The 26,008-nt window shown below is 38.9% G+C and overlaps 1 long non-coding RNA gene and 1 gene segment (V, D, J or C); both read right to left on the bottom strand.

Moving 5' to 3' along the window:
* The window catches only part of LOC126084627 (T-cell receptor alpha chain C region-like), a 682,839-nt gene that overhangs the window by 439,991 nt on the left and 216,840 nt on the right, over positions 1–26,008 (bottom strand).
* LOC126084645 (uncharacterized) overlaps positions 445–26,008 on the bottom strand; it is a 178,443-nt gene continuing 152,879 nt past the window's right edge. Inside the window, exon 3 of the long non-coding RNA XR_007519042.1 lies at positions 445–555. This is a non-coding gene — a long non-coding RNA (uncharacterized LOC126084645). The remainder of the gene's footprint in view (positions 556–26,008) is intronic.

The following is a 26,008-nucleotide window of genomic DNA, read 5'->3' as shown; positions in this document are numbered from 1 at the left end:
TTCAAATGGTGATTTAGCAGAAGTTGAAGGTTGGATAGAGTGGTCAAAACTCTTGGAAATGTCTGGTATGTTTTTTCGCTCTGAAAATATAGGGAAAGCAGGGTATCTTCATTCCGGGATCTGGTGGGGCAAAAAATCATCTGAGATTGTGCTTTAGCTAAACCAACAACCTCTTGCTGAAAGTAAAAAGGAGAAAGGTTAGACTCTTTGCACCCTAAAGTTCAGGGAACTTTCCTAATTCATTTGTGGAACTTGCCAAGTATCAGTCTTGCTTTAAGCTCAACTTACCTTATTTACTTTAAAGCACACCCTTGCATACTGCTGTGTGTAAATGGAAGCAAGTGTGTGGGCCTCCCAATCAGAGACTCCGAAACAAGGCTTGGCTTGGAGCCAGCTGCAGGTTTGGGTACAGGCTGCAGGTGCCTGCAGAGCACTGTGTACTTGCTGCGCAGAAGTAGGTGGCTGAGTCTCCAGGCTGGGAGGCCGCAATATGCAGAGAGAGGTGTTTGGCACTTTTATTGAGGAAGACTGTGAATCTTTCCTTTCTCTCCACACCTGATTGTGTAGCTATCAGGAATGCAGGGCCTTTAGCAGTGGATTTTTTGTACCATGCGAAGTAATCAAACAGATTATTAGTGTAATCACAGTTCAAAATAGAAATTTTTCCTTCCTGGATCTTCAGAGATGGCGGATTTTGCTTAACCTCCTGGTCATCCTTCTCCTTTGGTTGACTATTCACCCCTGATTGGAAAGAAAGTAACAGATTTAAAATTTTATTCTTAAAGTCCCCACAGAAAACCTTCATGTGCCAAAAAACAAAACACTGTCAATTATTTCATCTCCCAGCCTTGTAGTGTATCCTGGAGTTTTTCTACTGTATTCAAATTTCCCATCCACAACTCACAGTCTGACTGAAGCCACAGAATCAACAATAATGCTCCCAGGAGCTTGTCCATTCTTCCTGTGAAGACTCAGACTGTCTTCTGTCCTTCCCCAGGCAATAGTAAATCTGGCCCCAACTTCCTGCACTTCATTCATTTCCTTCCACAGGCCTTTCTACTTCACACATGATTAGCTTTGTGTGTGTGTGTGTGTGTGTGTGTGTGTGTGAGAAAGTTATTTCTCTTTATGAAAGGAAGCACTGCCCCCTTTGGTACATGTGTAGAATAGTTCTGAAAATGTAAACCCTAAGAATCAGCTTGTAATCCCTTCCCCATTAAAAAAAAAAAAGTTAAGAGATTGTAAGAGAAAGAAAGGTTTTCAGAGACCAATTATTTAAATACATATTTTTGCAATAGCAGAAAATGATAACCGAGAATATAGAGAATATATTATGTCAATCGTGTCCATTGTCATACATAGGCAAATACTTTGTTTTCAAATATTAAGAATTGATGTCTACTGGGGACACATAAAGACATGTATCTATTTAATACAATCATGACAAATTTCAAACACAGGGAAAGTTTGGTAGCTTTGCCTTTAAGGTAATTGTATTCTGACATGGTCTTCCGATGTGTCCAAATCTTCCCTGGTTAAGTAAATGGCACATGATAATTAAATAAGAAGTAAATTTTGAGTGCTTAAAAATACAAATCCACACAACAAAATTCAACCTTTGTGTTAGATCACCCTCTGAGCAAGATTATCTCTTGGAATTCAGAGGAGATTACTTCATGTGTTCTGTAGTATCAAATGAGGAAAAAACCAACATGATCCTGTAAATCTATAAACAACATAACCTTAAAAGTTACCAGAAGATCCCCAAAAGACAGCATATTTGTTTGCCTTTACTCTAAACCTATATGTGCTGTATTTCTCCACAGTTCAATCTGATAGGAGAAGAAGAATCTATTACGCTTTTAATACTAAATCAGTAGGGCAACTAGCAATTGCAACTGAATATAAATTGTAACAGAACCATGATAATAAGTTTGAGCAAAGACATAGATAACACAAAATAAATTAATACTGATATATGTATTACTAAGGGAAGAAATGTTTTGCAATTTCAATTGAATAATAACGAAACCAATTTTCTGGGAGTCACAATGCCTCAGTTAAAATTCTATTAAGTCCACACTAATGGTCCACTTCAGGAGAAACTTATCAGTTGTCCATGTTCCATGTCATACTTTAAACTCATTTATTTTAGACTTTCTAGTGATGGAATTTTCACTGATCCTGTGAAAATTTATATATTCAATCAGCATTTAATTAGTTGCTCTGAGGTATCTGGTTCTGTGCTTGAGTTAGGGTTTCAAACATGATGATGGAACAACCTTCATTCTTAAATACTCAGTAGTGTAAAGAGAAAGACAAACGAGTAACTACGTACTTACAAGATGGCTTGGTGTATAAGAGGTTTTCATGAGGGAAACCTAAAGGTGATCAATTAGTTCTGTGGAGAAGGGCAGCAGTATGGGGTCAGGAAAGGTCTCACAAAGGTGGAGCTCCTTCGATTCCTTTTAAGAGGTGAGATTGACTAGGTGGTTATGGTGGGAAGTGCTCTCCAGGCAAAGGTATCAGCAATTTCAAAAGCACACAGGCAAGTTATAGCCAGGAGTGCTAAGGAAAGGTATGTGGCTTTTTTCAGTGGAGTTTAGTGCCTATGCATAGGAAATTTATGAGTTGATGCTAGGAGGGGCACCTCCATTTCATGCAATTTGTGAGGACCCATGTAGGAGAGACTAAGAAGGCTGACTTTCCAGGTGCTGGGAGGCTATCGGACTACAACACACACACACAAACACACACATACATGCACAGATCCAAGCATACATTATTTAGGTAAAATTAAATACATAACGCACAAACTTCAGCACAGACACAAGCAGAATCATTAAATGTGGGCGACACTCTGTCACCATCCATACAGGAAACAGATCTGGTTGAAGGATGGAATGAAAGAAGCTTTTTTCAGCAAGCTATGTGGGTGATTGTGGCTCATTAACAGCTTACAGTTTTAGCTTTGTGATACTTTGAAAAGCAGAAGAAATCTCCTGATCTTCATCTGTAGACAGGTGTCATGGTTACATGGCAATATTCCTGCAATGTCCATTTCCCTTGCAGTTCTTGTCACTGGGCAATACACGGCTGAGTCTTCTTTCTCAGCTAGCCATTTCTTCAGACAGAAGGATGTTTCATCCTGGTCCAGGTCTGCCGTGAAACCCCATTGCTGTCTTCTGAGGTGTGTCTCAGAAGAAATTGAAGGCCTTGGATGGCATACTAGACTTAATAGGAAAGAAGAGGGACTCCATAGTGTTGATAATTGAGAAGTTGCACCTCACCTGCCCCAGAGCCCTGTCAGAGGCAGAGGGAGACCTTGTTCTTGGGCTGACTGACTGCCTGGATTCTGCTCCTCCTGTGATATCAATACTGGAACAGGGAGAGACCCTCATACTGAAGAACATGTGTCTGTAAAGAGACTCTAAATCACATCATAGAACAATTACAATGCAATAGAACTGGAATTTTTTTTTTTTAATGAGAGTGATGATCATTACAAGAGCTGATGAAGTTTCAGTTTCCCAGAAGCAGGAGGCTCCTTTCTGGAGGTGGAAATATTTCAAATGGTTTGAGCCTCCAGAAAAGCAGATGATGAATTTATTAAATGCTCAGCTTTCCATCAGGGACTGTCCTAAATAATGCAAACAGTGGTTGTCACCACCCAAAGGATTGTATGAAAATTCTCGTTGGCACTCCCGTTCCTAGAGAAATCACTCCTGTTAAGAGCCAGGACCTCAGCCTTGCAGTTTTCTTGACAAGTCCATGCAGAAAACTGGAGGTGGGCGACACAGCTGTCTCTGGAAGGGAAGTTGGCTCAGATGGGAGAGAGGATGGGACAAGTTGTCAGAGCATATCCACACTCATATTTTCAGAGGCTGAACCGAGCCAGTCGATATGTTTAAAGAAGTGTCTCTCTCCTAATAGACTCTATGCTACCAGGAATTGTGGGACATTTAGTTTATTCCTTTGATACCTTTACTCTGCCAGAATTAGAATGGTATTTTAAAAAATATTCACAAGATTATATTGCAAGTAATTCCTTTGCATACCTTCCTGGTAAGTTTTTTTTTTTTTTAATTAAATTATGTGATTCCTAGATCTCTGTATGGTGATAAATATGTGTCCTTCCACACAACATCTCATGGGAACAGAGGCCACATCACTCTTTTTTCTCTGTTTCCCTTTCAACCCATGTTGCTATAAGTGCGTTCTTTGAAGTTCTACTCTTTTCCGGTTATATGAGTTTCTGATAAACACTCAGAACGTTTCTTCCAACAGGTATCTGGACACACATATCTTAAAGAGCAAACCTTCCCCTTCTATCTACTGGAAGCTGCTGAGTGTTTCTGCGTCTGTCTGCTACATCTGAGTACGACGGCCTTCAGCCAGCAATGGCTACTGTTTCACTTCTGCTTTGTGTATGTCACACAGGTGGCTTTTGGGCCAGTTCTAATCTGGTGTCGTACAAAGAAGGGAATTTGGGGAAACTAGGTTTCCAGCTTAATATAGTACGAACTACCATCACGCAGCCCTTGTCAACTTTGCATTGAATCATACCTCATTTAATCATATTTAACTTCCAGAGAAGACAAATATAGGCCAATGTATAGAGACCAAAGTTTATTAGTGGTCACTGGGGTGGGAGGGAGAGAGAAAGAGGGGTTCATCGCTTAGGAGAAACTGAGCTTCTGTTAAGCATGATGGAAACCTTTGGAAACGGACAGTGGTGAGGATTGCACAACATGATGAACGTAATTCATTTTATGGAAAAGCACATGTAAAAAATGTTGAAATGGCAAATATTTTGCCATATATATACTGAAAACCCACTGCCGTTCAAGTCGATTCTAACTCATAGCTACCCTAAAGGACAGAGTAAAACTGCCCCATAAGGTTTCCAAGAAAAGCCTGGTGGATTTGAACAACCGACGTTTTGGTTAGCAGCCATAGCTCTTAACCGCTACCCACCAGGGTTTATATATAAAAAAAAAAATGTGTGTGTATATATATATGTGTGTGTACACATATGTACATGTGTATACGTATATGTATGCGTATATATATATATACACACTTTCATGTGTGCATATATATACACATGCATATATACATACAGGAAATCCTGCTGGCATAGTGGTTAAGTGCTACGGCTGCTAACCAAAAGGTCTGCAGCTTGAATCCACCAGGTGCTCTTTGGAAACTCTACAGGGCAGTTCTGCTTTGGCCTATAGGGTCGCTATGAGTCGGAATCGACTTGACTGCACTGGGTTTGGTTTTGGGTTTTGGATGTATATATGTATGGGTAAATATATACATATGTGTGCGTGTATATATGTATATACATATATGATGAAAACCCTGATGGTGTAGTGGTTGAGTGCTACCGCAGCTAACCAAAAGGTCAGCAGTTTGAATCTACCAGGTGCTCCTTGGAAACTCTACAAGGCAGTTTTACTCTGTCCTATAGCGTCGCTAAGAGTTGGAATTAACTTGATGACAATGAATTAAGCATATATATATATGCTTCAAAACCAAAAAAACCAAACCACTTGTCACTAAGTCAATTCAACTCGTGGTGACCGCATGTGTGTCAGAGTAGAACTGCCCTCCATAGGGTTTTCAGTGGTTGATTTTTCAGGCCTTTCCTCCGAGGCACCTGAGTGGACTTTAAGTTGCCAACTTTCAGTTAGCAGCTGAGTATGGAAGCTGTTTGCAGCACAATTAAAAAGAGAGAAAGAGACAAAAAAGAAACTCCAGTATTGGCTACCGTGCAAGAGTCAGAAAATCTTTTTTTTTTCCTCTTAAGAGAATACTCTTTTATATATTTCCTGAGTTTTAAAATCAATTGTTGGCTGTATTCAGTAGTCAAAACGTATCATGTAATCCATTTGTGCAGGAATCTCCTTCCTTTATAAGAGAATTTGGGCCTCTGGAGAATTAATATCTTCTTATTGCTAATTAGCTTCATGATTCTTTTCACTGATCCTCATTGCAATTACCCCTATCTGTGCTCCGTGAACATGTAAACATGCTTGGTGATTTTTGTTGCCCATGTCCTTCACCTGACCTCAATTCATTTCCAGGATCTTTTTTCAATTCTCCCATAAAATGAGAGTCACCCCTGCACATTACTTTATTATCTGCAAATTACTTTCTAGGTTTTAAATTTGCCATTATCTTCCTTGCTTTCAACCTATAAATATTATTCCATCAAATTGAGGCACTTTCCTTTATTCTCTTTCTTCCTTCATTCTGATTAACTCCTATTAAACTTTTGAGTTTCAGCTGTGGTATCACATACCCTAGGAAGCTGTGTCTGACTTTTTTTTTTTTATAAAACTCTTCACTTTCCTAGTTTAGTCCTTTTTACACCTTACAGGAACTCTCTGAAGACAAGAATGTATTCCCCGCTAGACTACATATTTAGCAAGGGAAGGAAGTCTTTATTTATTGAAAGCTCCCTACCTGCTACCTAACAGATACTCAATAAATAGTTGTTGAATGATTGAATGTATGAGCCTTGTGAGAAATGGTTTATGGGAAATCTCATTACAGATGAGGATTCTGAGACGAGGTACAAAGAAATTGACTCACTTGCTCAAAATGATATAGCACACTCATGGCTGGAAGTTAGCTTTTTTCCCAATGGTCTTTCCAAAGTATAACCAAGAATGAAATGATATAAATAGGCAGTATTGAATATGAACACAATGAAATCATTTAACACACTGTAAGTATCTGGAACAAAAAACTAGATGAGGTGTTACAGGGCATAACATTTTTTTTCCTTTGACACTAAGGTGTTACTCTGTTATGATTTCCCTTCATACATGAGTATAATATAGGGTAAGAATAAACAGTACTCATTTATTCATTTAAATGTTCATTTTACCACAGAGGCTTATTACTGGGTTTGAGGGGTCCTCTAACTAGAATTACTCATTCACTGTATCCCTGATTTAGAGATTAAGACTTTAGAACTTGTGTTTAGGACTAGACTGAATATTGTCGTTCTTGTTAGATGCCTTCGAGTTGGTTCCGACTTATAGTGACCCTATGAACGAAACACTGCCTGGTCCTGTACCATCTTCACAATCATTGCTATCTTTGAGCCCATTGTTGCAGCCACTGTGTCAATACATCCCACTGAGGATCTTCCTCTATTTCACTGACTGTCTACCTTGCCAACCGTGTTGTCCTTCTCCAGAAACTGGTCATTCCTGATAACATGTCCAAAGTGCTTGAGATGAACTCTTGCCGTCCTCGCTTCCAAGGAGCATTCTGGGTGTGCTTCTTCCAAGACAGACTTATTCATTCTTCTGGCAATCCATGGTATATTCAATATTCTTTGCCAACACCATAATTCAAAGGCATGAGTTTTTCTTCAGTCTTCCTTATTCATTGCCGTGTTGCATATGAGGCGATCAAAAATATCACAGCTTAAGTCAGGTTGACCTTAGCATTCAAAGTGATACCCTTGCTTTTCAACATTTTAAAGAGGTCTTTTGCAACAGATTTGCCCAATGTAATACATCATTTGATTTCTTGACTGCTGTTTCCATGGGTGTTGATTGTGGATCCAAGTAAAGTGAAATCCTTAACAACTTCAATATTTTCTCTGTTTATCATGATTTTGCTTATTGGTCCAATTGTGAGGATTTTTGTTTTATGTTGAGGAGTAATCCATACTGAAGGCTGCGGTCTTTGATCTTCATCAGTAAGTGCTTCAAGTCCTCTTCACTTTCAGCAAACAAGTTTGTGTCATCTGCATATTGCAGGTTATTAATGATTCTCCCACAAATCTTAATGCTATGTTCTTCTTCATACAGTCCAGCTTCTCGGATTATTTCCTCAGCATATAGATTGAATAAGTATGGTGAAAGGATACAACCCTGACACACACCTTTTCTGATTTTAAACCACTCAATATTCCATTGTTCTGTTTGAATAACTGCTTCTTGTTCTATGCACAAGTTCAGTATGAGCACAATTAAGTGCTCTGGGATTCTCATTCTTCACTATGTTATCCATAATTTGTTATAATCCACACAGCCAAATTCATTCGTGTAGTCTAAAAAACACAGGTAAACATCTTTCTGGTATTCTCTGCTTTCAGCCAAGATCCATCTGATATCAACAATGATATCCCTTATTCCACATCCTCTTCTGAAACCAGCTGGAATTTCTGGCAGTACCCTGCAAGGTTTTGAATTATCTTCAGTAAAATTTTACTTGTGTGATATTAGTGTTGTTTGATAATTTCCACATTCTGTTGGATCACCTTTCTCTGGAATGGGCACAAATGTAGATCCCTTTCAGTCAGTTGGCCAGGTAGCTATCTTCCAAACTTCTTGGCACAGATGAGTGAGTACTTCCAGTGTTCTATCCGTTTGCTGAACCATCTCCATTAGTGTTCCATCAGTTCCTGGAGTCTTGTTTTTCATCAATGTCTTCTGTGCAGCTTGGACTTTGTCCTTCAATACCATCAGCTTTTGATCTATGCTACCTCCTCAGATGGTTGAACATTGACCAATTCTTTTTGGTACCACTGTGCCACCAGGGCTTAGATCTTGCAATGTTCTTTTTGATTATGAATGTGACATTATTCATTCCCAGTATAGTAGACCATGTGATTGTCTGATTCAAAATGGCCAACACCAGTCCATTTCAGCTCACTAATGCCTAGGATATGATCTTTATTCATTCCATCCCATTTTTGATGACGTCCAATTTTCGTATATTGAATATTTATCAGCATTTCCAGTTTCTTTTGAAGTTGACATCACTTTGATTTATCAAGTGTGCAATTCTCAGCACCGTGCTAAAGGTGAGTAACAATGTGCAAGACATTTCTGTCTTGTTGGGTTTGGGAAGAGCAGCCACATGTCTGGGTTCAGGGCTCAGGGTTCAGGTGCTTGGGAAACACTGTGCCATCACAACACAGAGGTAGGTGGCTGATCTTTGGTTTTGTATGCAGGAAACTTTGCCAATTCTTTATACTAACGATGCCCTTTATTTTTCCTCTTCCTTTCCTTCCTCATTTAAATGCATTAGAAGAAAGATCTTGGAGCTTTGCCAGGGTTCCTGTCTGTACCAATGTAAGCCATAGAAAGATATGGAAAGGAAAATGTAGGTGAGATTTGTGCTTTCTTGCTCTTGGACATGGAAAGATTGAGTACTCTGCTCCATGTTGAGTTGGCTGCTCACTCCCACTCAGAAGGATAGAATTGTATGTGAGAGAGGTGATCTGTCTAAGGATTTTACCTAATAACCCCATCTGCACAGGGATCGCCAGGTGAACCATGTATGTGCCTGATCTGTAGCTCATTTAGAAATATATTCTGCATGAATCAGGAGATGCAATTTTAATCACATTAGGCCCCTACTCCCACACTAGAGTTTGGGTTAGGTCTCAGCTATGGTTTTGTGTATGGGCTGCAGCTGTTTAAGGGCACTGTGCTTCTACAGCACAGAAGAAAGTGGCTGAGTCCCCAGGCTGGGAGTCTCTGATGTATAAGTGGCTATAACATTCCTTGATATTGACTGTGGCTTCTAATCTTCCTTTTTGTTGCACTCCTGAAGCTATATAAAACAGGAATATGAGACGTCCTCCAGGATTTTGTTGGAACCACTGCACACCGGCCATGGTGACAGAAGTATTGCACGTCAGAGAGGAATTTCTCCCCTCCTGTAAGATCAGGACCCTGGGACTCTGCTCCACCTGCATCTCCACTCTTATCCCTGTTGGGAAAGAGAAAAAATAGGCACAAGTGAGGGTCACTGCAAAATTACTTTTACTGTTTTCAAGTGTAGAAAATTTCTCTGCAGTTTTCTTCCTCACAGTAGAAGATACAGCCCAAGAGACTTGTGTTCTGTCTCTTCCTCCATCACTTCCTCCTCTCCCTTGCTTTTTTTCCAAATTTAGTTGTGACAGTCCTCCAAGTTTCCTCAGAATGTTTTTACTTACAGCAAATTTGTATCCACAGAAGGCCCATCAAGACCCCTACTTGTGTCTTCATGATTTTTCACTCTTGCTATAGGGACACACTTTGACAACAAGTCCCTTTAAATACTGGTGTGTATCATATCTTGAATTTGGAACTGATTTTGTTCGTGTAACTGATTAGTTTCATGAGATAGATTCAGCAACAGTTACTCCTTGGCCTTGTCACTGAACTTTTTAATGGGCAGCTCCGCCTACCTGTGGTATACTTCTACCTTCTAAAAAAGAGGACTCTTTTTTTTCTTAGAGCTGTGGTGCATATGTGTGAGTGCTTGTGTGTGTGTGTGGATTGTGGGGGGTGGAGAGATTTCTTTTTAGGGTTTAAGAATTTTTTTTTTGTATGTATGTAGAACAATTTGCATGAAGAATTGGGAGATGATAGCTTAGCATGAGAGGAGAGAAATAGTTTTTATATCTATGAAGAGCCAAAGATAAGATATTTACCAACCTAAAACCTGAGACACAATCAGACTGAGAAATTATTCTGAGTTGTGAATGATTTATATAAAAACTTTTTATAAAGATATATAAAATCAACTTCTATTTTTTATACTCCATGTATTGTGCTTATTGAATTTATTAAAATAAAATGATATAATAGTTCTCCAGGACCACTGTAGAATTAAGAAATGTATCACAAGAGTAGAAACAAAAATGTTCATCTTCATGTTTTCAGTTATTTTTTTGTACATAAATAGGGCTTAGTAGCTTGTTTCTGTTGTTGTTATTAGGTGTCATCAAGTCAGTTCTGACTCATAGCAACCCCATGCACAACAGAGCAAAACACTGTTGGGTCCTGCACCATCCTCACAATTGTTCCAAGTTTGAGACCTGTGTTGCCGCTACTGTGTCAATCCATCTCATTGAGAGCCTTCCTCTTTATCGCTTACCCTCTAATTTACAAAGCATGATGGCCTTCTTCAGGGACTGTTCCCCCCTCATAACATGTGCAAAGTACATGCAATAAAGCCGCCATGCTCACTTCTAAGGAGCATTCTGATTCCAAGACAGATTTGTTCATTCTTCTGGCAGTCCGTGGTATATTCAATATTTTTCACCAACACAATAATTCAAAGGCATCAATTCTCCAATCTTCCCTATTCATTGCCCAGCTTTCACATTCATATGAGGAAACTGAAAATATCATTGCTTGAGTCAGGTACTCCTTAGTCTTCACAGTGACCTTTTTGCTTTTTAATATTTTAAAGAGGTGTTTTGCAGCAAATTTTCCCACTGCAATATGTCACTTGATTTCTTGGTTGGTACTTCCATGAACATCGATCGATTGTGGATCCAAGTAAAATGACATCTTTGACAACTTCAATCCTTTCTCCATTTATCATGATGTTGCTTTTTGGTCCAGTTGTGAGGATTTTTATTTTCTTTATGTTGAGATGTTATCCATAATAAAGGCTATATAGACTTTGATCTTCATCAGGAAGTGCTTCAATCCCTCTTCACTTTCAGCAAGCAAGGTTGTTTCATGTGCATATTGCATGTTATTGATGAGTTTTCCTCCAAAATGACATCTTTGACAACTTCAATCCTTTCTCCATTTATCATGGTGTTGCTTTTTGGTCCAGTTGTGAGGATTTTTGTTTTCTTTATGTTGAGATGTTATCCATAATAAAGGCTATATAGACTTTGATCTTCATCAGGAAGTGCTTCAATCCCTCTTCACTTTCAGCAAGCAAGGTTGTGTCATGTGCATATTGCATGTTATTGATGAGTTTTCCTCCAATCCTGATGTCACATTCTTCTTCATATAGTCCAGCTTCTCTGATTATTTGCTCAGCATACAGGCTGAATAGGTATGGTAAAAAGATACAACCCTGATGCACATATTTCCTGATTTTAAGCCATGCAGTATCCCCTTGCTCTGTTCGAATGGCTGCCTCTTGGTTTATTTAGAGGTTCCTCGTGAGCACAATGAAGTATTTCAGAATTTCCATTCTTTACAATGTTATACAGATCTGTTATGATCCATAGAGTTGAATGCCCTTACATAGTCAATAAAACATAGATAAACATTTTTCTATTATTCTCTGCTTTCAGCCAAGATCCATCTGACATCAGTGATGATATCCCTCATTCCATATCCTCTTCTGAATTCAGCTTGAACTTCTGATAGTTGCCTGTTGATGTATTGTTGTAATCGTTTTTGAACTATCTTCAGCAAAATTTTACTTGTGTGTGATATTAATGATATTGTTTGATAATTTCCTCATTCTGTTGGATCACCTTTCTTTGCAATGAGCACAAACGTAGGTCTCTTCCAGTCAGTTGGCCAGGTAGCTCTCTTCCACATTCCTTGGCATAAATGAGTGAGCATTTCCAGCACTGCATCCATTTGTTGAAAAATCTCCAAAAATTCAGCATATAGATTAATGGTTATGAACCGGGGGAGAATTTGCATTCCAGAAGACAATTGACAATGTCTGGAGACATTTTTGGTTGTCACACCTGGGGAAGTGGTGCTACTGATATTTAGTGAGTAGAGGCCAGAGATGCTATTAAATATCCTACAATGTACAGGACAAATCCCCAACAAAGAATTATCTGGTCCCAAATGTTAATAATGCCATTTTTGAGAAGCTTTGATATAACAACGCTTTCAGTTCAAATAATCCTTAATCCTCTGCCATTTTCTTCTTCCTTTTGTCTCTCCCCCAATTCTTCCCAACCATGCCTTACCTATTCCTTGTCTCTTTATTTCGTTTTCTTTGAGTTTTTGACCTTATATGAGGTATAGGCATGGTTTAGAGAAGTACGGTCAGAGGTTGGAAATAATTTTTGGATATATAAATGAAAACTCATATTGGTTTCTGATTCTAAGAAATATAGGTTTGTGAAACTATGATAATAAAGAAATGTGAAACAAATGTCCTGTTTTCATCTCAAGCTTTATTTTGACTCTTGGAGTCTCTCTTGGGGTAAGGAAGCAGAACTGGTGATCAAAAAAAAAAAAAAAAAAAAAAAGCAGGATTGTGTAGCTAAGTTGAAAATACATGGAATATATTCCTTCTCGTGTGTCATTAAGACTCTTTTGGTCTACATATCTCTTGATCCCCTTCTTGTGCCCTGGACTAAATTATTAGTTGTCTTCCTTTTTCAGATATTTTCAGATTTCTTTCAGCCATTAGTCCTCCTGAAAACCTAAAGAAAGTTTTCTCAGGCTACCCTGCCCTCTTGTGGACTAAAGACTAGGGCTAACACCACTTCATAAGCCTCAGCCCAACTCAGGGCTTTTGAGTCTAGTCTTAGGCACCAACAGTGTATTTTCAGGAAGGCACAGAGTGGTTCAGGACAACGGAGAGTGGCCAAGTTTCTTTAGAAATTGTTACTCTGGATGGAGATTGTAGGTCAGAGCAGTCTACAAGTTACGACCCCTGGAGAATGATGGCTATGGGAATTAAGAGATCACCCTCTATCACCATAAGAGTGAGTTCCTTGAAAAAGAAGAATGGTATCCTTTCTGTATTCTCTGTACTTAACATATTTCAGTACACAAGTGAAGTTTTGAATTTACCTCGTGGAAGCTATGACTCATTTTCAAGTTTTTATATTTTTTAATTCATCATGCTAGGCAGTTCACAAAACACTGCTAATCCTCACAATAATACTGTAAATTAAATACTTACACTTTATTCCTACAATACTTATAAGTAAATTGATACTCACAAATGCCCAGAGTCACAGGTCGGTAAGTGGTAGAGCCATAAGAAAACCCTCATTCTTTTCACAGTGTCATGTTGCTTCTCAGGGAGAACGACATGTAAAAACGGTGATTATGGAAAGACACTGGGTGATCTTTGGAATGGAAGGAGTTCAATGTGATAAAACTTTAAGGGGAAGCTTTTGGTGTGGGCTACTGGGGTAGGTTAAAAATTTAAATAAATAACTTTTGGAGTCTAAAAGTTAAGTAAAGTGTAAGATTATAGTTCTTAACTGTTTAAGTAAGTGGCTGAGTCCCCAGGCGGGGAGTCTCTGATATATATAAAAAAAAATTTTTTTTATATAGGTGGCTATAACGTTCCTTGGTATTGACTATGGATTTTTTTCTTCCTTTTTGCAGCATTCCTGAAACTATGTAAAGCAAGGATATGAGATATAAAAATTGACATTGACTATAGTTTTTTATAGTTAAAGGACTTAGAATGAAAAACTGTTTTCCCTAGTCTTCTATGAGTGTAAGAGATTAAAACCAGAAATTTAAAAACTAGACCTGTCTAAATGGAAATTGAAGAAGTGTTTTTTTCTTTATAAAAAAATATAGGAACAACACAGTGCTATAGACAGAAGCACCATGCCATCAGTCTGCATCAAAGACCTGAATAACTAAGTAAAACAGATACGAATGTCAATCCTAGGATCTTAAGCCTCAAATGAAGGGATAAAGAACTTGATCAAGCACTGAATGGAATAAAAAAATGAGAGAGAACAGAGAACGAGGAGACCTATGAAGTGGAATTCCCCTACACCTATCATGGCACAGATTCGTCATCTTGGACTACAGCCACCAAGGAACTCAGACAGGGAGTGCAAGAAGGCAACTTCACTGAACTCCCAATAGAAGGCATAGCACCCACTCATCACATCACACCCTTGCCCTTCCCTCTTGCCTATCTGCACCCTATGCCAAGTGCCATGTACCTGAGCACCACTGACACAGACTCCGGGACCCCTGGTCCCTGACCCACACTGCCCCCCGCCCCACCTTGTCAGCCCGAGTTCATGCTGTAAATGATCTATTCTTGCATCTTCTCCCCCCTCGCCCGCTGGCCCTGTCCTGTTGCACCATAGCTGAGCAACTCTTCCTACCCACCTGGACAACGTGGTGAGAAGTATTGTGCCCATAGATAAACAAGCAACAAAACACGCCCAGCCCACCTGCTCAGACATAACCAAATAAAACAAAAAAGCAGGACGAAACAAACAAATCTATGATCAATAAAAGAAGAAAATAATTCCTGAATGTCCTGGAGACAGCAGACAATACCAAAACATTAGAAACCAACAGGATGGCTCCAGAAAATGACCAAAATAAAACACCAGATTGCCTTTCAGTAGAAGAAAGAGCACTGGAACTACCTGATAAGGAGTTCAAAAGTCTAATATTCAGGGATCTCCAAGGGATTAGGAAAGAGATGAAGGAAAAAGCAGACAAAAAAAAGGAAAAAATAGACAAAATCATGGAAAATACAGACAAAATCAGGGAAAATAGAGGCAAAGAAATGGAAGAACTCAGGAAAATAACACAGGAACAAAATGTCAAAATAAATAAATGACTGGAAATCATACAAAACCAGCTATTAGAAATCTAAAATATAAACACAAGATTTCAGAGACTGAGTGTGCAATACAAGTTTGAGGAGCAAATTGGAACAATGGAATATACCGTCAGCAAAATTGCAGACAAATCCTTGGGTACCACTTTGTTTGAGTAAAAATCAGAGAAAAGAATGAAGAAAAATGAAGAAACCTGGGAACAATGTGGATACAATCAAAAGCAAAAATTTGCGTGTGATCAAAGGCCCAGAACAGGGTGAGAAAACAGCAAACACAGAGAGAAGCATTGAAGATTTGCTAACAGAAAACTTCCTTAGTATCATGAAAGGTGAAAAACTGACCATCCAAGAAGCTCAATGAACCCCACATAGGATAGACCCCAAAAGAAAGTTGCCAAGACATATCATAATCATACTCACCCAAATCAAAGACAAAGAAAAAACCCTGAAAGCAGCTTGAGAAAAACAAAATTAAAATTATTTCTCTTCACAACTTTGTTGTAATTTGGTGATTGTTTCAAAATTTTTTTAATTTCTAAAAAAATGATAAAAATCTCAGGAAAAACTTATAAGAGCATTAATACAAATATGTATGACCAATATAAATAAAGGTCCCTTCTTTGGATACATACAGCAATTTGCTCATATTTCTTTTTCTGAACTTACACATAAAAACATAAAATTGCAAAGCATTTTTTGTCAGACCTACTTCAGTTAAGATTGTGTTTAGTGCAAGAAGCAAAAAACTTAACCAAATATTGGTTTATTAAAATTTTCATGCCCAAATAAATCTTGGGGCAAGATTTAACTTGGCATCGAAAGGACTATCAGGCATGGGATTTGAGGGGAGGACGGGTTATGATTTTACTTTCTTTATATAAAGTTATCACTTCCATGTTTCAAGAAGAAAAAGGAGGAAGAAAGGACAAGAAGACATAGTGCTTGTACCAGGAGAGCAAAAACATAATAGGAAATCCCTACCAGATTTCTGATTAAGTCTCATCGGTCAGAACTGTGTTTATGGCAATCCCTAGGTACAAGAGAGTGTACAAAATGCAGTGTTTTGTTGTTGTTTTTAAGCTGGGCATAGAGTTGCCCAAATAAAAATTCATAGTTCTTTTAATAGGATGCAGAAGGGAATGGTGATTAGATTGGGAACTTTTGGTGTCTGTCCTCTTAACTACTTACTATGTGGGCTGAGATTATCAAACAGAGATTAGCTCATTGTTCTTGAGGAGTTAGTAAACATCTCAGAGCAGGCATAGCATTTAGTTAGGGGAATTAATAATAATATTTATTATTATTTTGGGGGCTTTTTACTAAGTACTTGTATTGTGTGAACATGTTAGTATATATTATATATATAATTTTATGTATTTTATCTCATTTAACTCATAAAAATTGAGCAAGTTTCAAGTTGTGGTCAGCCCATGGGCTAGCAGGAAATCATAGGTATGAAGAAGAGTGAAGTCAGGCTATTTATTCCCCTGGTTTCTTCTCTGGAGGGTTGCCTTGGATTGTCTGATTTCCCCCAGCCTAAGCACAGCTTCTTTCAGTGCAGCCTCTCCACAATGCTTTCTTCTCCTGGTTTCCAGTGATGCTCCCTATCCCTTTCAAGCCTACGGCTGGTACTAGCTCAGCTGTTTCCAGACCTTTGTATTGCACTATCCCTTCTGATTTTCCTGCACACGGTTTGTAATAGTTTCTTTATGAAACTTTGAGTTGTCCTAATTTGTGTGTGCCAACTGTTTTCTGCTGAGATCTTAACTACCTAAGGAAGTTTTGCATATTCATTGTTTTCCCCAAAGTGCATTGAAGACCACTGAATAAGTCTTTACTCAAAAATCAATTGTAATACTGAGCCAAGGTACCCTTGGAGAGGTCTTTTTAGCACATTCTTTCTTGTCTTGTGCATCTTCAGAACTAAACTCCATAGTGAACCTGGCTCAATTTTTGTCTCGGCACCTAGTGAGGCACCTGGGATATATGCTCATTAAGTTACATGGAGTCATCATACCATTTAACTCCAGAAATACTAATGCTTGGGGTATTCTGAATCCACCTGCTCCTACTCATTCAATCATGACTTGTAGGTAAACTGAAGACCCCAAATTTCACCCATCGTTTTCTACACTGTCTCAGAATATGAAATATCATTATGATTTGAAACAACTACTTCATATATACACATCACACACACACGAACACACACACACACATATACACGCACACACATATATGAAATCCCTGAGTATCCATTTTCATTCTAGTTAGCAGACCCTCCAAGTGGGTATCATGTCTTCACCACCATCACGAAGAGAGATTTCAAAACTATTTGGAGAAAAACTCTATTTTTCCTCACTAAATGCTGCTTTCTTCTCTCTTTTAGATCAAATCTGAGTAATATTTAGGAGTTATAACTGGGTATTACATAAATGAATTGAAAAACAAACCCAGTGCCATCGAGTCAATTCCGACTCATAGTGACCCTATAGGTCACAGTGGAACTGCCCCATAGGGTTTCCAAGGAGCAGCTGGTGGGTTCAAACTGCGAGACTTTTGGTTAGCAGCCAAGCTCTTAACCACTGGACCACAAGGCAGACTATAAAATCAAGAAAAGCACAAAAGGAGGATAACTGAAACATTAACTTGTGAAAAGCCATACCCTTCGTAGGTGATGGATTAGGTATTTTAATCAGGTAAACTGAAGACACTATGATCTTGATCACTTTGTATGCTGAAATCTGATCCTCTAAGACTAGAAAATTTGTTTGGAGCTGTATCATGAGGGCTGTTGAAAGTGTAGTTAAAAAGTTCATAATTTAGTTAAAAAGAACATGAAAAGCTCAGGGTTTAGTAAGCAGGGCTGGGCTGTAGAGAGATGAGTTCTAACAGTCCTGCATCCACCACACTCCTCTCAAGAGAGCCCAGGCAGAGGCAGCAGCTCCAACTATTCTCAGAGGCAAATTGCTATGATCAAACAACTTACATGCCCAAATTTTTAGTGCTTGAAGCAGTGGTCCACGTTTCCAGAGGTTTGTTTTCTCACAGAGGGTGCTCGTTCTCCAGGGGATGTAGCAAATGTTTTCTGGAATGGCGGTAGAATAGTTTCACAAGGGGCTGACGCTGTTATCATTGGTCAGGTCAAGCACAGTGTGAGGAGGAGCTGGAGCAATGCAGCGGCAGTGGAAGTGGGGCCCTGTGGCAGGGTTTGGATACAGGTGGCAGGTGCCCTGAGAGTGCTGTGCTCCTGCACAGAGGTAGAGGGCTGTGTCCTCAGGCTGCACTGCAGCAATGTGCAGGGAGCTGTCCTTTCTTGCCTCACCAAGCTGAGCCGTCAATCTCTTCTGCTTCTTCATGTCTCCCCTCTTAGTTAACATCAGCACAAGGACAGGGCCTTCTCCAGGCTTCTGCCTGTACCCTTGAAATGTGGTAAAAACGCTTGAGGAGTTGCGGTAAAAAAAAAAAAATATATATATATATATTTATATATTTTTTTTGTAGGTAGTGAGATTTTCTCCCTCCTGGTTGCTTAGAAACCGAGGACTCTGCTCCAGCTGCTGGGTGCTCTCCCCTGTTTAGAAATAAAGTGGAAAACACGAAATCAAACTAAACCCACTGCAGTCGAGTCAATTCCGACTGATAGTGACCTGATAGGACAGAGTAGAACTGCCCCATAGAGTTTCCAAAGAGCGCCTGGCGGATTGGAACTGCTGACCTCTTGGTTAGCATCGGTAGCACTTAACCACTATACCACCAGGGCGGAAAACACTAGGGAAGGAAATTAGGGACTCTTCCCAGGAACTTTTTCCCAACTTGGAAATGATTTTCCTTCCCTCCTTCCTCCCCTCTCTTTCCCTTGTTCCCTCCCTTTCTGCCTTACTTCTTTAATGCTTCCTTTCATATTTTGCCGTAAAATAACTGGCCCTCGGAGATTTTCCATCTCTTTAGGATTTTTTGTGAATTGAGAACCTCCCAAACTCACACTCACATGCTAATTGAATCCAAAGGATGAACACTGAGAATTTCAGGAGCATTGTTTCTTCCTATCACTATAAAGGAGTCATTGACTTTAGCTAACACATGTCGCCACCCATTTTGATCTCAGTAGGAAAGGCAGGGGCCTGTTTGGGGGAGCCAATCAGGTCACTCAACCCTGCTCCACCCTCCACCCTGCCCTTCCTCCACCCCAACTCTGCTTTGACTCTGGGAAGGGTTCTGCCTTTTGAAACACTACCCTCCTGTGGAGAGAGGGAAAAGTTATGACCAGATAGCTCTCTTTTAATTTTACTTTCAATAGTGCTTCTACATCTCCCAGTTGCTTTCAGTCTGTATCGAGACTTAATTAGAAAGAGTCTAGGCACCTTCTTCAAAACTAGAAAATATATTCTTTTGATATATTGATCATTTTCGGCCAGAAAAATAGTTAAGGAAAATATTATCATTTCTGGTATCCTCAAGAATCACACTGAGTCGTGTAGTGTCTATGTAACTATATTTGTAGGGGTGTGTGTGTGTCTGTGTGTGTGTTGTGTATGAAGCTATATTTTAAGAGTCAAAAGGCATGGGGAAGTATCCTATCATAAAAAATTACCAAATTAAAGATAATCCAGGTTATATTATCTAATTTACAATACTTTTCTGATACTCTACTACATCACTCTGCCTTTAGCTCCCTGATTCATGCCTATCAAAGTATTTACGACACTGTGTTTTAATTGTAGTTGTTGGACTCACCTACAAGTTTCTTGAGAAAAAGTATACCTTTTTCACTCTTATGACCCCAGCAACTACTAGGCAGAATAGTGCTAAGACATAGTTAAGAAATGTTGAATAAATATGTAAATGTGTGTATATGTATTAATACAGTGATTCAACAACGTAGATATTTTTGTGTGATTCTGATGTGTATTCAAACGTCAGAAAATTTTGGGTGAATGAGATCCTGGTTATTTTAGCTACTGGACACACTCACTGGTAAAGAGCACTAGTGTTGACCATGTGATTATTTATAAAAACGCCAAATTTGAAAATGGTAACGCATAAGTATTTTCTTTCTTTCTTTTTTTTCTTTAATTTTAGCTTCATAGAGAAGTGGAGAAAATGGCTAAGCACTTGACTACAAGCTGAAATGTTGGCTGTTCAAACCCAATCAGAGGTGTGTCAGAAGACAGACCTGGTGCTTCCAAAAGGTCACCACCTTGAAAACCCAAAGGAGTTCTACTCTGTACACATGGGGTTGCCATGAATTGAAATTGACTCAACAGCAACTAGCAAGTAACAACAATAGTTCTACAGAGGGTGTGTGAGACGCCAGACTCTCCAAGAAGGGCTTAAAACAGAGGGCTCTCCTTTAATTCTTTCAGGCTGATAGAAAAGCAAGAGGCTACTCAAGGATCACAGACTATTGTCTGATTTTGAGGCATTCTGTAATTGAAATGCTTTGAACGTAAATGTGTATTTCTCTCCAAAGTGGAGTAATGGATGATGGTGGTGAGAACAAACTTTCCCTGGTGCTGGAAATAACTTCCAGAGCCATTATACTGACTAGGATTCTGGAAGGATCTTTTATGAGATGCCTGCATCTCCTGATGTCTTCCTCCAGAAGAAGAGCCCTGCCACAGTTTACAAAGGGAGAATGGGATCCAGAATAGCCTGGCTAGGATCACATCTTCCTGGGATTATTACTTATTATTTCTAGGTATGAGAGAGGAAAACATGGACTGGCTTTGGTTGATGATAAAGTGGAAACATCTCCAAGCACCCCTATGGTAGAATGTTTCAAGCATAAAGCAGCTCTCACTAACCAGTACTTTTGTCAAAAGTAAATTAAGAGATTAAAGAGTGTTTAATTAATTCATTGGTATGCATTTACAGAATGTCAGGATAGTAAAATCAGTTTGGAATAAAGAGATGAATATGAAAGGGTCCCTATCCTTGAGGAACTTGGACTAAGTGAGAAAACAAGAAACAAAAACTACTGATAATATAGCATGTGTGTGTTCTTGCAAAACTATGTGCAAAACTCTAGAAGAGGAGGTGGACAAAAAATTCTAACTTAGCTAACATGAAAAAAGGTTTTATTAAAAGAAGCGATATTTATTAGTCTTTGAAGATTGAGTAGAACTTTGCCAAGCTTAGAAGAAAAGATCAGAGGGAGTTCCTTTGATATGGATGAAGTTCAGAAATCGTGGAGTAATGATGGGAATGAAGATGAAAAGTTACTTGAAGAGTGGAGATGGCCACCTAAACTTTGTTTTAACTTTTGGGTAATGGGTGGAGTGACTATGGAAGGTCCTGAAACAGTGTAGTGATCTAATCAGATGTGTTTGTTAGAATGATAACTCTGGCGATGAAGATAGATTAGAGAGGTAGGAGCTGAGAGGTAGAGGAAACACTTAAGAAGTTATTTTAATGAAATAGGTGAGAGACAATGAGAGTTGGAATGAGGAGAATAATGAGGGGATTGAAAAGGAGTGGCTGAATATGAGAAATATTTAAAAGATAGAATTGATATGACTTGGTAAATCAGTCAAGGTTGACTGTGGTCATGCTCAGTACAAACAACTTCAAAATCACAGTACAGGAGGCAGACCCAAGATGGCGGAAGAGACAGACGTTTCAATCAAGCCCTCTTTACAACAAAGACCCGAAAAAACAAGTAAAACGAGTATGTTCGTGACAAGCTGGGAACCCTGAGAATCAAAGGCAAGCTTAGACAACGAACTGAGGGGTAGGGGAAGGAAGAGGCTGTTCAGAAGTGGAGAGGAATTACTGGACCTGAATCACGGGGAGCCCTCAGGCACCATTCCTAGAGCAGCAGCAGCGGCGGCAGTGGCAGCAGCCTGGTCCTAGTGTTGGGCAGCAGTTTCCTTAGGGAGAAGCATCCAACCACACAGCCCATTCACACCTCCAGAACCTGAGGAGGAAGGCGATCTTGGCAAAAGCTAAGTACTTGTGTATATTTTACCGCGCCCCGCCCCCCACTCCCAAGCCGGCTTCAGCGGCTGAATCCCAGGGTCTGAGATAGACTCTGGTGAGCACCTAGAGTCATTCTCCCAAACTTGGGGAAGGAAAAAATTTGCATTTGGGGGAAAAGGTTATTTGCTAGCTTCATTAACCGGGGGAGCTCAAGACTGAAGCAGCTCCTGTCAAGGCATAAACCATCTGTGGGACTTGAGCACATTTCCCTTCTGCATAGACCTGTGTGGGCCTATTTCGGGAGAATAGGCCCATCTTGGCAAACTCCAACCATTTCAGTGGTGTGGTGGAGAGGTGGGTGTTTGACGTATGACATTGCTTTAACTATTAAACAAGGTCCTCACCTAGCCACATCAGGAACCTAAGGACTGGTAGCTCCACTCAGGTCACCCAGCCAATTGTGAAAGGGGTCCAAAGATAACTGGTACCTCCCAGTCCTTAGAACCAAAAACTTTGGGTGTCCACGGTCCCTCTGCAGAATCCACCCACCAGCACGCTCTAGGGAACAGCGATGCATTTTCCTCAGAGACACTTGGAGGTCGGTTCTCAGCCACCTGCCTGGTTCAGAGCGTGACCCCCTGCTTCAATCAGTTATCAGTATATACGCCAATCACTGCTGCCCCTCTAAGACTGTAGGACAGAACCTGTACCACACACTTGATATCAGCTACCTGGAAATCTGAGCTGAATTCATACAAGAAAACTGAATGGACTCCTAGACTGATATACCTGATAACGGCTCTAGCCAGCTGGGGACAGGACACCAGAGCTCCAAAGGCGAAAATAATCAAGCTAGCTCACTCAAGCAACCCATAGGGGTATACCAAACCAAAACAAAGCAAGAAGCTATGACAGTAAGCAAGCAGAAACTAATACAATAGCTTATAGATGGCTCGGAGACAACAGTCAATATCCAGTCACATAAAGAAACAGACCATGATCACCTCAACAGGCTTTCAAAACAAAGGATCCAGGGATCTTCTAGATGAAAATGCATTCCTGGAATTACCAGATGCAGATACAAAAGTTTAATATACAGAACCCTTCAAGACATCAGGAAGGAAATGAGGCAATATGCAGAACAAGCCAAGCAACACACAGATAAAGCAACTGAAGAAATTAGAAAGATTATTCAGGAATATAATGAAAAATTTAAAAAGCAGGAAAAATCCATAGACCGACAGCAATCAGAAATTCAAAAGATTAACAATAAAATTACAGAATTAGATAAATCAATAGAAAGTCAGAGGAGCAGAATCGAGCAATCAGAAGCTAGAATTTCTGCACTTGAAGATAAATCACTTGGCACTAATATATTTGAAGAAAAATCAGATAAAAGAATTAAAAAAAATGAAGAAATCTTAAGAATCATGTGGGGCTCTATGAAGAGAAATAACCTACGAGTAATTGGAGTACCAGAACAGGGAGGGATAACAGAAAATACAGAGAAAATTGTTGAAGATTTGTTGGCAGAAAACTTCCCTTATATTGTGAAAGATGAGAAGATATCTATCCAAGATGCTCATCGAACTCCACATAAGGTAGATCTTAAAAGAAAGTCACCAAGACATATTATAATCAAGCTTGCCAAATCCAAAGATAAAAAGAGAATTATACGAGCAATGAGGGATAAACAAAAATTCACCTACAAAGGATAGCCAATAAGAATAAACTCAGACAACTTGGCAGAAACCATGCAGGCAAGAAGGCAATGGGAGGACATATTTAAAAAATTGAAGGAAAAAAATTGCCTGTCAAGAATCATATATCCATCAAAACTGTCTCTTCAATAGGAAGGTGAAATTAAGACATATCCAGATAAACACAATTTGAGGGGATTCATAAAAACCAAACCAAATCTACAAGAAAGACTTCTTTATTTAGAAAATCACTAATATCAGGTATCAGCCCCAGACTAGAACACTGGGCAGAGCAACTAGAAGTCAACACAGACAGGGAAATCCAAAAAAAAAAAAAAAAAAACCCAACACAGGGTAACAGCGATGCTACTATATAAAAGAAGACAACATTAAATTAATAAAGAGGGACTAAGAAATGTAATCATATACCTTCCATTTGGAGAGGAAGATACGGAGATACTAAGAAATAAAAGTTAGTTTTAAATTTAAAAAAATAGGGGTAAATAATAAGGTAACCACAAAGGAGACAAACTATCCTACTCATCAAAATAAAATACAAGGGAAAAATACAGACTCAGCAGAAAAAAATCAACGACAACAAATATGAGGAAAGGACAATATATAAAGAATATCTACTCAGCACATAAAATCAAGAGGGAAAAAGAAACTGCCAACACACAAAAAAAGACATCAAAATGATAGCACTAAATTCAAACCTATCCATAATTACCCTGAACGTAAATGGACTAAATGCACCAATAAAGAGACAGAGTGGCCGAATGGATTAAAAAACAAGATCCATGTATATGCTGTCTACAAGAGACGCACCTTAGACTTAGAGACACAAACTAAAACTCAAAAGATGGAAAAAAAATATATCAAGTAAACAATAATCAGAAAGGGCAGGTGTGGCAATATTAATTTCTGACAAATTAGACTTTAAAGTTAAATCCATCAGAAAGCATAAGGAAGGACACTATATAATGATTAAAGGGGCAATACACCAAGAAGATATAACCATATTAAATATTGATGCACCCAATGACAGGGCTGCAAGATACATAAAACAAACTCTATCAGCATTGAAAAGTGAGATAGACAGCTCCACAATAATAGTAGGAGACTTCAACACACCACTTTCGGGGAAGGACAGGACATCCAGAAAGAAGCTCAATAAAGACAAGGAAGATCTAAATGCCACAATCAACCAATTTGACCTCGTAGACATATACAGAACACTCCATCCAACAGCAACCAACTATAGTTTCTTTTCTAGCGCACATGGATCATTCTCTAGAATAGACCACATATTAGGTCATAAAGCAAGCCTTAGCAGAATCCAAAACATTGAAATACTGCAAAGGCTATGAAAGTGGAAATCAATAACAGGAAAAGGAGGGAAAAGAAATCAAACACTTGGACACTGAACAATACCCTGCTCAAAAAAGACTGGATTATAGAAGACATTAAGGATGGAATAAAGGAATTCAGAGAATCCAATGAGAACGACAACACTTCCTATCAGAACCTTTGGGACACGGCAAAAGCGGTGCTCAGAGGACAATTTATATCAATAAATGCACACATCCAAGAAGAAGAAAGGGCCAAAATCAAAGAATTATCCCTACAACTTAAACAAATAGAAAGAGAGCAACAAAAGAAACCCACAGGCACCAAAAGAAAACAAATAATAAAAATTAGACCAGAAATAAATGAAATGGAAAACAGAGAAACAATTGAAAGAATTAACAAGACCAAAATCTGTTTTTTTGAAAAAATCAACAAAAATTGATAAGGCACTGGCCAAACTGACAAAAGAAAAACAGGAGAGGAAGCAAATAACCCAAATAAGACATGAGATGGGTGATATTACAAAAGACATAACTGAAATTAAAAGAATCATATAAGATTACTATGAAAAAGTGTACTCTAACAAATTTGAAAACCTAGAAGAAACAGATGAATTCCTAGAAACACACTACCTACCTAAACTAACACAAACAGAGGTAGAACAATTAATAGACCCATAACAAAAGAAGAGATTGAAAAGGTAATCAAAAAACTCCCAACAAAAAATAAAGCCCTGG

Source organism: Elephas maximus, chromosome 10, assembly GCF_024166365.1.
Source record: "Elephas maximus indicus isolate mEleMax1 chromosome 10, mEleMax1 primary haplotype, whole genome shotgun sequence".
In the NCBI taxonomy this organism is placed as follows: Eukaryota; Metazoa; Chordata; class Mammalia; order Proboscidea; family Elephantidae; genus Elephas; species Elephas maximus.
The sequence above is the reverse complement of the archived record's forward strand: the minus strand, read 5'-3'. Positions and strand labels throughout refer to the sequence as shown.